Below are 12,849 nucleotides of genomic sequence, written 5' to 3'. Positions count from 1 at the left end.
TTGAGTAGATTTAAAGGCAAAAGAACAACATTTGAAACCCATTGTACCTCAGTTTCCACGGGCAATAACAACATCAGAAATACTCAACATAGTGTACGCAAGCCAAGTTATCCAATCATAAAGATAATTTAAGGATAGTGCTAAAAGTATCATAAATATCCAGCCCATGAAAATTTGAAACTGGAACAGTTATAAATATTGGGCAGCACGGTGGCACAGTGATTAGCACTGCTGCCTCACAGCGCCAGGGACCAGAGTTCAATTCCCGCCTCAGGCGACTGACTGTGTGGAGTTTGCACATTCTCCCAGTGTCTGCGTGGGTTTCCTCCGGGTGCTCTGGTTTCCTCCCACGGTCCAAAAATGTGCAGATTAGGTGAATTGGCCGTACTAAATTGCCCGTGGTGTTAGGTGAAGGGGTAAGTGTAGAGGAATGGGTCTGAGTGTTTCGGTGGGTCGGTGTGGACGTGTTGGGCCGAAGAGCCTGTTTCCACACTAAGTAATCTAATACAAATATTCTGTACTGGTACATCGACTAAGCCTCCAAAACCTCAATAATTGTATAATAGCACTTGTATTTAAATGAAAACATAGGTAAATTAGTTTAAGGACAACTGCCAGATAAACACAGCTGATTAACATTCCCAAGAGATCTTGCAGCTCAGTACAAGCTCCCTATCTGGGATCAGGACACTCAAGTTCAACCCTCACTTACCATGGAACTCATGACATTTCCAAAGAGGTTGACTTTTAAACCTCAGCTTCATTACAGTTACTGGAGCACATGCTGCATTGTCTCTGGAAGTTAACTGGCTGAATCTGGACTGTTATTAAGTTCTGTCAGGATCAATTTTGGTCATATTTCCTATCTAATAAATGATTAATATTTTTACAACACAATCTCAAATGAAGTGGAAAATTCCTTAAACACAACTTGCATAAGTGTGGTATTTTATCTTGCCCCTTGGTAATCTCCCAAGGTATCTCACTTCTGCAAAGTACTTTTGGAAATAAATTACAGTTACTGTTTTCATGTAAATAAACATTATTACTGATATGAGATGTCAGTAAAGGTTAATTTGCCTTTAGTGACCTTGTTTGCGAAAGAATATTGGTTATGAATCTAGGAAATTTCCTTGCTTTTCTTCAAATATCACATGAATCATAGGCTTCACCTTAAGTTGCAAAAATATATGTTAATCCAGCAGAAGACCAAAAGGCATAAGCATCCAAGGAGAATTCAAGCAAAGGAAAATGCAGCAGGATGTTGGAGTAAATGGTCAAAATACAACATTGTAGAAATTAAATTATTTTAGCAAAGGCAAATATGGTTCAGCCAGGAATCACAGAACAAAAATATTGTACAATTAACTCCAGTAGCACTTTGTGAAACACTGGTAACTCATGGTCACCATGGCATAATAACCTGTGGTAAGGCATCAGCTTGCTTAAATCAGAAGTTAGAGAATACACCCCTCCATTGAAATGGTTTTCAGACTTGGAAGTGATAACATGGAAGTATGGTCAGGTTTAGGAGCTCATGGTGAATCAAAGAATTGAGTTCATTGAATGCTTTTCATGACCTCAGACCATCCTGAAGTTAAAGCCACTGCAGCAGACTGAAATATTGTAATACAAGGAAACAGCAGTTCAACTGTGCACAGCAATGCCCCACATTCAGCAATGATATACTGGTAAATCCCATATAATAGATAGTGGTTTAAGAATAAGTATTTGCCAGAATATCATAAGAACTGCTTTTATCTTCATCAAATAATGCCATGGGATCACTTTCAGCTGAACGTGCAGACACTTAAACATCTCATCCATTTCAACACTGCACTGAAGAATCACCAGAGATTTATGGGCTCGAGACTCTGAAGCAGGACTTGAATCCATGACATTCTGACTCTCAGAACATGAGTGGTACCACTGAGTCCCATGGTATAGAGAAACCTGAATGCAAATCTGCATTCTATCACTTCATAGACATTAATACAGCATCAATATGCAACAACCACTTCAGAATGAAAACTACACCTATCATTCAAACCTTCCCTCTCCCCCTCACTGTCAGGGACCTTAAAGAAAACATCCACAACACCTTTTGTTCAATGATTTATCACAAGCTGATTTAATGCACTATTATTCCAGAAGGCAAGTCCCCGCCCCCAAATCTGACCATTCTGAAGTTGGTTGGCTACTTTACTTTAATGTGGATGAAATCTGCTAAATCTGGTTGTCACGGGGAAACACACCCAAAACCATGGGTTACTTGTTATAAATTTAGTCTTCTCATCAGCATCATAACTGAGAACATCTTAACCACTATTTTGCATGCACACAACCAACTCAACAATTGAAAACTTTATTCTTTCCAGATCACTAGCTATGTTATATACATTTTAAACACATTAAGATAGTAGAACAGAATGACAATTGCAGATAGAGTGATGGCTGCTAATGGCTTGACCAATCACAAAACAAAAAGTGGCTCAGCAAACTTAGAATATCTGCCCAGAGTTTTACACTGCATTTTGCAAGTAGTGCATCTGAACACCTTCACCAGCAAAGAGATTTTTGTTGTAGTGTGCTCCAAGTTGTGTTCAATGTACCTTGATGCACAGAATTAGGATTAGAAATTCCAATTCCAGTAAAGCTTGCTTTTCTTTTGTTGATGATGGGATCATTATTCCACATTTCTAAAGATGCGTGTTAGACCATACCATCTAAAACAAATGCTTTGATTTGATTCTATTATTGTCACATAAACAGATACGGTGAAAAGTATTGTTTTGCATGCTGTCCAGGCAAATAAGTACATCAGGACAGTAGAACAGAACATAGTGTTAGAGCTCCAGAGAACCCGTTCACTTTTATTATTGCACACCAATTAAAACATATCCACTAGATAACCCAGCTCAAATCTAAACTGTATGTTTACACGTGGACAGATAAACAGAGCTTGTGGGTCAAACAGTGGAAAGACCATACGACAACCACCTACCTCATTGCCCAGAGTATGCACTGACTCATTGTTGCAAGGAAGATTGAAAAGATTTGAACTTTAAACGCCCCCAAACCGAAAGAAGAAATATTAGCAACTTCACTGTCAGGGATGGGGAATTTAAAAAGTGTTTTGTTGCTCGGATGGAGAATGCGACACAACTGCGAGTGAAACACGGGGCTGGCTGGGACTCTGGCGGAGGCTGCCCTGGGGGCGGGGGCAGAGAACCCCGGGAACGAGCCTGCTCGGGCACCCGCACACCCAGCGGGAGCGCGCTCACACACGCCACCGCGGGGCCGCGCCGTCAGGGCACCACGTGCTCGCCGCCAAACAAAGCGCCAGTCCATCGCCAACAGGAAAAGCGGCGCAAACAAACACACGCTCTCTCTCTCTCTCTCTCACACAATGAACGACTGGCAGCCCAGGGCCAACTGTCCCCCCCCCCCCACTACCACCACCCCGGGGGGGGGGGGCACGGGAGGGTGACCGCCCTCGGTAATAAACAGCACCATTCCAGCTCCATCCAGGTCAACCCCCCCCCCCCCTTTCCAACCGCCCCCGAATCCAGAAGCCGAACAATAGGATCAAAATCATAACAAGGGAGAGGGCACAGCAACGGGGGGGGGGGGGGGGGGGGGGAAGAAGAGGGGGGTGGAATCAGTTAAACAGTCTTCCCCCCCCAATCCAAATTAAGGGGGGGGGGGTTACTTTATCCTCATCTACCTTCAACACCCCCCACTCCCCCCGGGTATTATTTTGGGGGAGGGTAGGGGGTATAGGCTGACAACCCCCCTCCCTCCCTCGCACTCCAAACTGGGGGGTTGGGGGCTTCAGTTTCACTGAGACCGCGCTCCCCAGTCCGGAAGACAGCGCCGCAGATCACCCACTGAACAATAAAGACAGCAGCACACAGCCCCCTCCCCCTACACCCCCCCCCCCTCTCCCGGGGAGGGGAGCGGGGTGGAAGACAGGACCATGTTGAGGTTGAACGAGCCCCCGAGCGCGGCTCCAGCTGAAACAATGTATCCAGGTGAAATGTATCCAAGCCGCCGAGCTCCCCACTCACCCATGCCCTCCCTCCCCAATCACTCCCTCTCCCCACCATCCATCCTCATTCACTCTCCCTCCCCCCCAGACACACCCCCAATCCCCCTCTCCTGCACACTCTCTCTGGCCAGCAATACCTCGCCTCCTCTCTTACCTCGGTCTGTTTCTTTTTATTCCTTCCCCCCCCACCGGTTGGCTTCTTTTTGTTTTGCTGCAAGCTCCGCTTTCTCCTCCCTCCTGTCGCTAAGTTTGTGATTAAACTCCCGTCTCCGAACGGCACAACCTTAAAAAGTTTGATTCACAACATTCGGGGGCGGGCGCGCTCCCGCGACGCGTTCCCGGAGTGGATCCTCGTGTTTGGATAGAGGAGGGAGTTACACATATGCTACAGGCGCAGTGGCTCAGATACATACAAGCGGCAGAGAGGGAGCTACATTTTACTTGAAAGCTATCTCTCCCTGTGGTTCCTTTTACCAGGCGACTCAACCAAGTGCCTCGCGGAGTTCAGGATCCCAGCGTTTTATTCCCGTGTCGCTGCAAAATAAAAGCAGCAGGTTCTTCTACAAAATAGAAAATTGCTTTCGTTTTGAAAGATGTTAACATTTTATAAAGGAACACAATTTACATCCTCTAAATGTATGTTTGTAAACAAGTGAAAAATATTTATCAAGCACCTTTTTTTCGATGAAGGTGGTGCTTCTGAGTAACAATAGCAGGGCACAATTTTATTTCAATGCTCTTGCGATTGACTATTTTTTCACCATCGTTGAAGTCAGGACAGAGCAACACAACCCGTGTCCTCACCTCACATCAACTTGTGCACTCCTAGTATTCAATCCTCATGATCATTCTTACCAACCTTTCACAGCAGGGATGAATAGACCACAAACAGGCAGGAAAACAAATCTGGATCATTCTTAGTCCATAACTAGATCTAGTGGGCAAACTCCATAAACCAGAGAAATCAAGAGTCTGCCCACTTTTTAGGAGGTTTGCTTAAAGGCTATTCATCCACTCATGTCATTTGACAGCAGAAGGTCTTTGGCAAACCACACGTAAGGTGGGACATGAAAATTGGAAAAAGTAATTTCTGCCCCAGGCCTCCAGGGAAGATCAAGGCCTTCTCACCCACCCAGTCCTCATTTCCTCTAAGGAAGGTCAAGTGGAGACATCAAATGAAACAGTAAAGCTCATTGCTTCTCTGACTTCAGAACACAATACTGCATTAGTGTAGTTTCTGCATTAATCTGTACAATTGAAAATGATTTGCAACACTGCCCAGGAGAGGTATAAACTGTTAAAATTTCAGTGAATTATTTGTTAAAAGCAGAAGTGGTTGAACAGTACTAAAATGGATGTTGACAAAAAAATTATATCTTTTGCTTTCACAGCTTCAGGAGAGGTTCAAAAAGTTTTTTTTACATGTAAAACCAATAGATTTATCTAAAATGTTCAGTGTGCCAAAAAATGATGTAGGCTTTAAACTAATAAAGCAGGAACCATTTCATTCCATTTCTTGGAGCTGTGGCTTTTGATTAAATTAATGAAAATATCAGATGTTAAATAAATATTTAGTGAAGAATATTTGATGAGGTGATACATTTTAGGTCAACTTTGACTGGTAATTGGTTTCTCAGTTATAAAGTGTGTACAATTGCATTAAGTTGATTTTGAACTTGAGCAGACCTCTTTTTATACTTGCACCTCAAACTATCAAAAACATCCTTTTTTTAAAAAAACTTTACCAACTGTAGACTAAATGTCTCTCTCTGACAGCATTACTGTTAACCAACTATTAGTTTAATTTTACTTTGGGTTCTTATTTCAAATAGGTGAAACTATACAGACATTGGTATAAATTCAGAGCAATACTGTAATGCACTGTACATAATAATTGGCCCTAGAAGATACAGGTGTCATAAATGCATTACATTAACATGAAAATAGGAAATGGGAAAACAGAATGTGATATCTAAATACTGGGGAATGAATGGCTGCACAGACAATATTCGATAATTAGCTGCAAACATTAGCTATCTGATATGAATGGAAAGATATTCGCTATTTGCTGTCTATCAACTTCCTTGGATTGCAAAGATGTTCATGTTTTATCTTCTGAAAAGAGACAACTTCCTTCCATTGTAACACCTTCAATTCTAAAGACCTCAACTTTGTAATTATTGCAAATGAAATAAAAGTGTAACGCAGAAAAAGTGCTTAAAAGTTTTCAAACATGCCAATACCTCTAATAATCTTGACAATGAAATAATTTCATGTCAAAAGAAAAAGACCAAGTTAGAAGATCAAAGTCACAAAAATATTAATCCCAGATATATGGAGTTTTGATATATTGTTTGTAAACATCTAATTTTAGTTATTATATTTTCTCTTGATTGAAGAGGTTACTTCAATACAAAAGCAACATTTCAATATTAGAAATACTAAAACATTTCATATACAACTGTTAAAATGTATATTCAACAATTACTGAATATCCATTATCTACAACTTCCTCAGAGCCCTTGTCCTTTCGTTATAATTTCCCAATTCATTGTAATGCTAGTTAGCAAATAAATTTTTTTGATGTCTTGATAATTAGTTGATTGCCATTTCATAAATTAAAATGTTACAATATATTTGTCCTGATATATCACTGATCAGAAGCACACATCCACAAAAATAACCATTTATATAACCAAGATATTAAGATTAGTGTGGTGCTGGAAAAGCACAGCAGGTTAGGCAGCATCAGAGGAGCAGGAAAATTGACGTTTCAGGCAAAAGCCCTTCATCAGACTTTTGCCCGAAACGCCAATTTTCCCATTTCTCAGATGTTGCCAGACCTGTTTTGCTTTTCCAGCACCAATCTAATCTTGCCTCTAATCTCCAGCATCTGCAGTACTCACTTTCACCTAACCAAGATGTCAGCCTTGGGTCAGTAATAACACACAACTCAAATGGGAACGATGGCCAAGTGAGGTCAGATGGCCACTCCAGAAACTTGAGCAACTAATCCAGGCTGTTTCTGAGGGAATGCTGCAGTGTCAGAGATGTCACCCTTCAAATGAGATGAGATACTAAACCAAAGCTAGGCTGCTTTCAGATAGCTAGAGTCCTGGCCAACATTCACCCTCAAAACAATATCACAAAAACAGATTATGTGCCACTTACGATACAGTCAGTACTCTTTGTGGGACTTTGACATGCACAAATTCGGCTGACTATAAAGCACTTTGTTCCATTCTCCGGTGTGGGAAGTGGACGTGCAACCAAAATTCCTTTATTTCTAGCCCATTGGAGAACAAAAATATTCCAATGTTTTCCACAGAGGCAAATACAGAGAAAAAAAAGATGCCAGTTATAGAGTAAAGTATTGGGATGGGTGCCCAAAGGATTAAGCAATGTATTTTGGCTTTAAAAAGGAATAGGAAGGGGACAGGGAAGAGTCTGAAAGATGGAGAGGTAAGAGTGATTTTGAGAGGGAATTCTAGAATTTTGGGCCTAAATAGCTGAAGACATACACATAAGAGGGGAGTGTGGAGATGCACAAGATAGCAGACAGAGGAGAATTTGACAGGTCGTAGTTATAGTATTGGAGCTATCTACAGGAAGGCAAAGCAATAAAAGGATTTAACCAACAGTATTGAGAATTCTAAATTTTCAATGAACCAACATAGGTCAGCAGTATATAGCAGTGGTGACGAGGTGGAACATTCTACAAAACAGAATGCAGACAGCAAAGGTTTGGATGAGCAGAGATTTATGGAAGATGGCAAGTTTTTCCAGGAGAACAATGGAATAGTCAAATCTGGAACTGACAAAATTTATGTATAATAATGTCTGCAACAGATATGAATTCTGGGAACGGCAGAGGTTGGGGACACTATTTGGGATGAAAATAAGCAGGCTTTATGACAGGCTGATATAGGGATAATACAGGATGCTGAGATATCTGGAGTTAATGGTTTATAGGAGGGAACGAACTTAAGTTATTCTATTGTAACATTCAACCAATGAAGGATGCAAATAGTATTACTGCCCCAGATAACAGAAGACAGTAAGAAGGGAAGACTAGTGTGGTTGGCTGTATCAAAAACGAGACAGAGTTTAAGAATATACAATCAGGAAAATGTACTATACTATCACAAAGAATACATTTCATAACTTTGCATAGGGTTGTTTTTAGTATTGCGAAAAGTTCACTGGAGGATTCAGACAAAATTTGAGGGGGAAGAATATATTTGGAAACTGAAGTAGTCAGGGAAATTGGACTAAGAGCACAAAATATCAGCAAGGATAAAATAATTGATTTTTTGGGGGTAATGATGGTGATGTTAAGAGGGTGGTGGGCCTCATTCAAATATTCAAAATACTAAACAGAATGGGAACTCAGACAGCAAGTTAGGTGCTCAGCAGTTGTGCAGATATGGAGTAAAGGGACTGGGAATATAGTTCAGGGAGCAGGAGGTGGCTGATTCTATGTAGTGAGCTCAGAAAATGCATAAACTGCCTGGAGCAAAACGGTACATACTTATGGCTTCAGAGCTGGGGGAGGGGGGTGTGTGGTAAAGGTACCTGAATGATGACTTCTATCTAGGTAATAAAGAAATCCGTGAGTGCTTTGCACTTGTTATTGGAATTGAGGGCATTCATCATTTCATCATGTACTGAAATGTAAAATGAAGTGTCTCAACAACACTTCAGTCACTCAAATCTGTATATGCCAATCTTCCTGAATTCAGGAAGAATTTCATATACAAGGGCTAAAATTGAGTGTTTTATGCCTTATATTTTAACTTTAAAAGTTATTTTATACCTCTTCTTCCCTAACATCATCTGATCAACTACAACTTCCTCCAAACACCTTCGTCAATCAAATAGTCGTATAAGTCAGGTTACAAAGGAGCACAGGGGGTTACATTCACTGATGGATTTCTGTTACTATCTAAAGTTTCAACAGAGGGAGGTACATTCAAAATGAGAAACCTACACCTCAGTATTGGTGCTGCAGTCATTTTTAGGTTTGTAAAAAAATTTCAGAATCTATTTCAGGTGGAATGTTTAGAACAAAGAAAAATTAATGGGTCATAACTTAGTCACCATTATTTGTGCTCAATTGCCACAACAATTTCAGTGCAAAAAAAGACAAATAAATGGTGAAACTGAAGTTCAAACATTATTTTCCCAGTTGTACCACTTTGTTGTGAAATTCATAAGATGGCATCTTCGTGTTTGTCTCACCTCAGGGAAATGCCCGAAAAAAGGAGTAAAGTTATGACTTCTGTGCAGCATATTTAAGCTTTTTGAAGATAGTTAAGCCTTGTCCTTTTCACTGTGTCATTGAAAAACAACTATTTTAGAAGTGGAGTCTCATCCTTCAAGTTTTAATTGTTGGGACTATTTAAAAATATACATTTTAAAAAAAAAAGAGACAAAAGAAAATTATCAGAACGTAATGTTAGATAGAAACAGGATCAAGTCGACCCATACAGTCCCTTCAGTCTATTCTGCATCGGATTAGAGCTGATCTTCTGCCCCAAATCCCCTTTCCCATCTGTTCCCACATTCCCCGATTCCCTCAGGGATCAAAAATATACCCATCTATCTTAGTCTTGAATATATTCACCAAGGGTACATCCACAACCCAATGGAATACAGAATTCCAAAAATTCACAAACCTCTGAATAATAATGTTTCTCCATTCAGTCCAAACCCTTATTCTGAGACTCTGCTCCTGTGTTCAATAATGAAGGAAAAGAATCTTAGAATATCCACACTGTCAAAGCCCTTCAGAATCTTGTATGGCTCAATGAGATCTTCTCTCTTTCTGCTGAACTCCAAAAGTCTACTGATCTTATTTATTCCGAATCCCAACACTGCACAACCCTCTCAATTTAGAAATTATTGTTACAATTTCTAAAGCACTCAGAAGTACATTGACCTGAAACATTATTCTGTTTTCCTCCACACATGCTTTCTAGCCTGCTAAGCATTTGCAGCAGTTTCTATTTTGATTTCAGATTTCCAGCATCTGCAGTCCATTATTTTTGTACCACTGTGGTAAAACCCCAAAGTACTGTGTCCATGGCAAGTGTATCCTTTCTTAGATATGGAGGCCAAGACAGTGTACAGTTCTCCAGGTTTATTCTTACCAAAGTCCTATACAATTGTAGCACTTTATCCTTGTACTCTACCTCCTTTGCAGTAATGACAAGGGTTCAATGTGCCGTTCCAATAGTTTGTTGATACAATTGTAGCGAGATTTCCTTGTTCCTGTATCGTAGTCTCCATGCAATAAAGGTTACTTGCTAATTTTTCCTGTCTCTCTCAATGCAAATCTTTGTATTTTCCCTTTATTTCTTTCAGCACCTGATTTGACATTGATTTCACCCTCTTTAATTTACACTTCCTTCTCAATCTTTGCACTGTTAATTTCACAATACTTCAATCTGATTAATAGATTAATTTCCGTGTTCTGTTTACTCAGGTTTCTGATTCCCTATTACCTTTCCTACACAACTTTCAGCAACTTGCCACACACAATTATATAAACCTGGGCAAGTTTAATTTGCGGCAGACACTGGTGGCAGCCTGGTTACCACAAATGCTGGCCCTGGTTTTCAGCCCGAATGTTGTAAAACTTGCTTGGCACTATCAATTTTAACAAAGAATATTGCACCATGAGTAGAAATGAAGCAAGCACAAGAAAGAAACCACAATTCAGACAAATAAACATCTGGTAGCCGATATCCCGGCTGCAGTCTCTCAAATATATGCACAATACACTGCTGCAGATAAAACCCAATGAACCAGTGACTCCTAACAATTACTCTAAAATAAATGAAGGTCCCATTCACACAATTTGAGGACCACAATCTTTTCAGTTTCCCAACCAGGTGCTCATTTTCTGATCAATTCTCATGCAACCGTGGGGGCAATACTATCTACTGGACGACTTCTCCTTGCACTGTCTACAATGGTTATATAGTAACAGCAGCAAGAAGATATTGCAAGGAAAGCACTGACACCAGACTTAGGATCTTTCAGCTTGTGGAGGAGCTGAAGAAAAAGAAACTTAACAGAAACAAATAGAGTGTGTTTACTTTCTCTTTAGAGCAATAAAACACCCCCTTCAGTAATTGGGTATCATTCTATCCCTTCATCGATATTCAGATACTTACAGGAAATGTTTTGTAAACATTTGGAAAAAGCTTGAATACAATTAGACACTACAAAAGAAACAAGTTCAAAAACGAATAACATTCAAATCAAAAGTAAATAAAAGGACAAGTATCAAGTCAGGAAAACAAAACAACCTTTTAAAAAGTGGGTGAACTAGATCACAACCAGAGATGTAAACGGTGCTTACAAAACCACTGGTCCTTTCAAACAGAGCAGTGTTAAAACTAAGCAAAGTACACATATATACACATATTATAAAAGCCTTACTTTTCAAAAGTACACAGAAACATACTTCTACTGAAGGTCACTTTGGCATAAACACTATGCCCTTTCTTTGGGGAAAAAAAAAGTCATCCTTCAATTTCAAATGTTAGTTGCTCAGATTTCCTCCACAAGACCAACCCATAAAACACAAATAAACCTCTAAGATATGCACGTAGAAATGAACATACCACAATTGTAAGCTTACTCCTTTTTGTGAGTGTATGCATTATCTAGAGGATATATTCCCCTGAATTATTTTTAAAAATTGAGTCATTAACCTGCTGATGTAATCTGTCAAAGTATACCTATGCTAATCAGCACAACACACCACTCAATTGGGAGAAGGGCTCACTTTGGTTTACATTCTTAAGTTATTTAAATTCAATGAACTGTAGAGTCTAAAACATAAATATTTACCTAAATAATGTGACTGTTTACACTGTTGGTGTAAATTTAAACAGGTATTAAATTTTGACTGGGAATATTATGCTAAAATCCAAAATTTGTATAGGACTGTTGCAGGACTTTTCCCAGTGTAACATAGGCAGTTGAAGGGTCAGAGCTTGCAAACAACATTATGCCTCCCAAAACAGAAAAAGTGGATTTTGCAGAAAGTAAAAAACCAGAATAAGTCAAAATATACTCCAGCAGGAGGGAGATACTCTTTGAACAACACTCATGCCAGCAAAATAAAAACTATCCCACACAAACACCAGTATGAAAAAGGTAAGATTCTATATTCATATTTTATAGCTAGGCTATATTAACAGTTATCTTGTGGATTTGTACCTCATTGTCAGAAATTCCACGTATACCATACTGCTGATGAAGATTATGAAGTGCTTTTGCTATGATTCAAAGAATACATATTTTTTTAAAAAAAGGGGAAAGGTTTTAAATGCTGACAGATACTCTTAACATCATGTATCCATCACCTATACAAAATTGTTTAGATAATCTACTGTACATATGTGGGGCGTTAAATGCAGAAATTACACTTCCCAATGTGTAAGGTACTATTTATTAATCAAAACACTGTTGCAATAAAGGAAATAAAGCTCATTATAGTAATGGTGGTGATTATTAGTTCTATTTAACAAATGTGAAAAAAAGTCCTTTCTCAAAGAGTCGCATGCAGCAAATGGATTGGATGATCAAAATTATACATACAAAATAAATGCAGAATGCACTTATGTTGCTTATTGTACAAACAATAGATTATATCTAAAGAGCAATGAGTGTACAATGCAGTACAGAGTTTAAACTGATCATTTAATGCAGTCTGCTGTCATTCTGTGGAATTATGCTTGGATTATTAAATGGAAACCAGTATTTACAGAGAGTTATTCTCA

At 39.4% G+C, this 12,849-nt stretch overlaps 1 protein-coding gene across 8 annotated transcripts in view; it reads right to left on the bottom strand.

Moving 5' to 3' along the window:
* rnf44 (ring finger protein 44) overlaps positions 1-12,849 on the bottom strand; it is a 151,088-nt gene that overhangs the window by 79,318 nt on the left and 58,921 nt on the right. The window contains exon 1 of one of the 8 annotated variants that reach the window (XM_072590902.1): positions 4,206-4,378. The exons of 6 other annotated variants lie outside the window; for them this stretch is intronic. The gene's annotated coding sequence lies outside the window, so the exon portion shown is untranslated. Of the gene's footprint in view, positions 1-3,004; positions 3,350-4,205; positions 4,379-12,849 lie in introns of those variants that run through there. One more of the 8 variants, XM_072590903.1, reaches the window with a different exon arrangement.

The sequence above is a fragment of the Chiloscyllium punctatum genome, chromosome 20 (genome assembly GCF_047496795.1).
Source record: "Chiloscyllium punctatum isolate Juve2018m chromosome 20, sChiPun1.3, whole genome shotgun sequence".
Lineage (NCBI taxonomy): Eukaryota > Metazoa > Chordata > Chondrichthyes > Orectolobiformes > Hemiscylliidae > Chiloscyllium > Chiloscyllium punctatum.
This window is presented reverse-complemented; position numbering and strand designations above follow the sequence as displayed.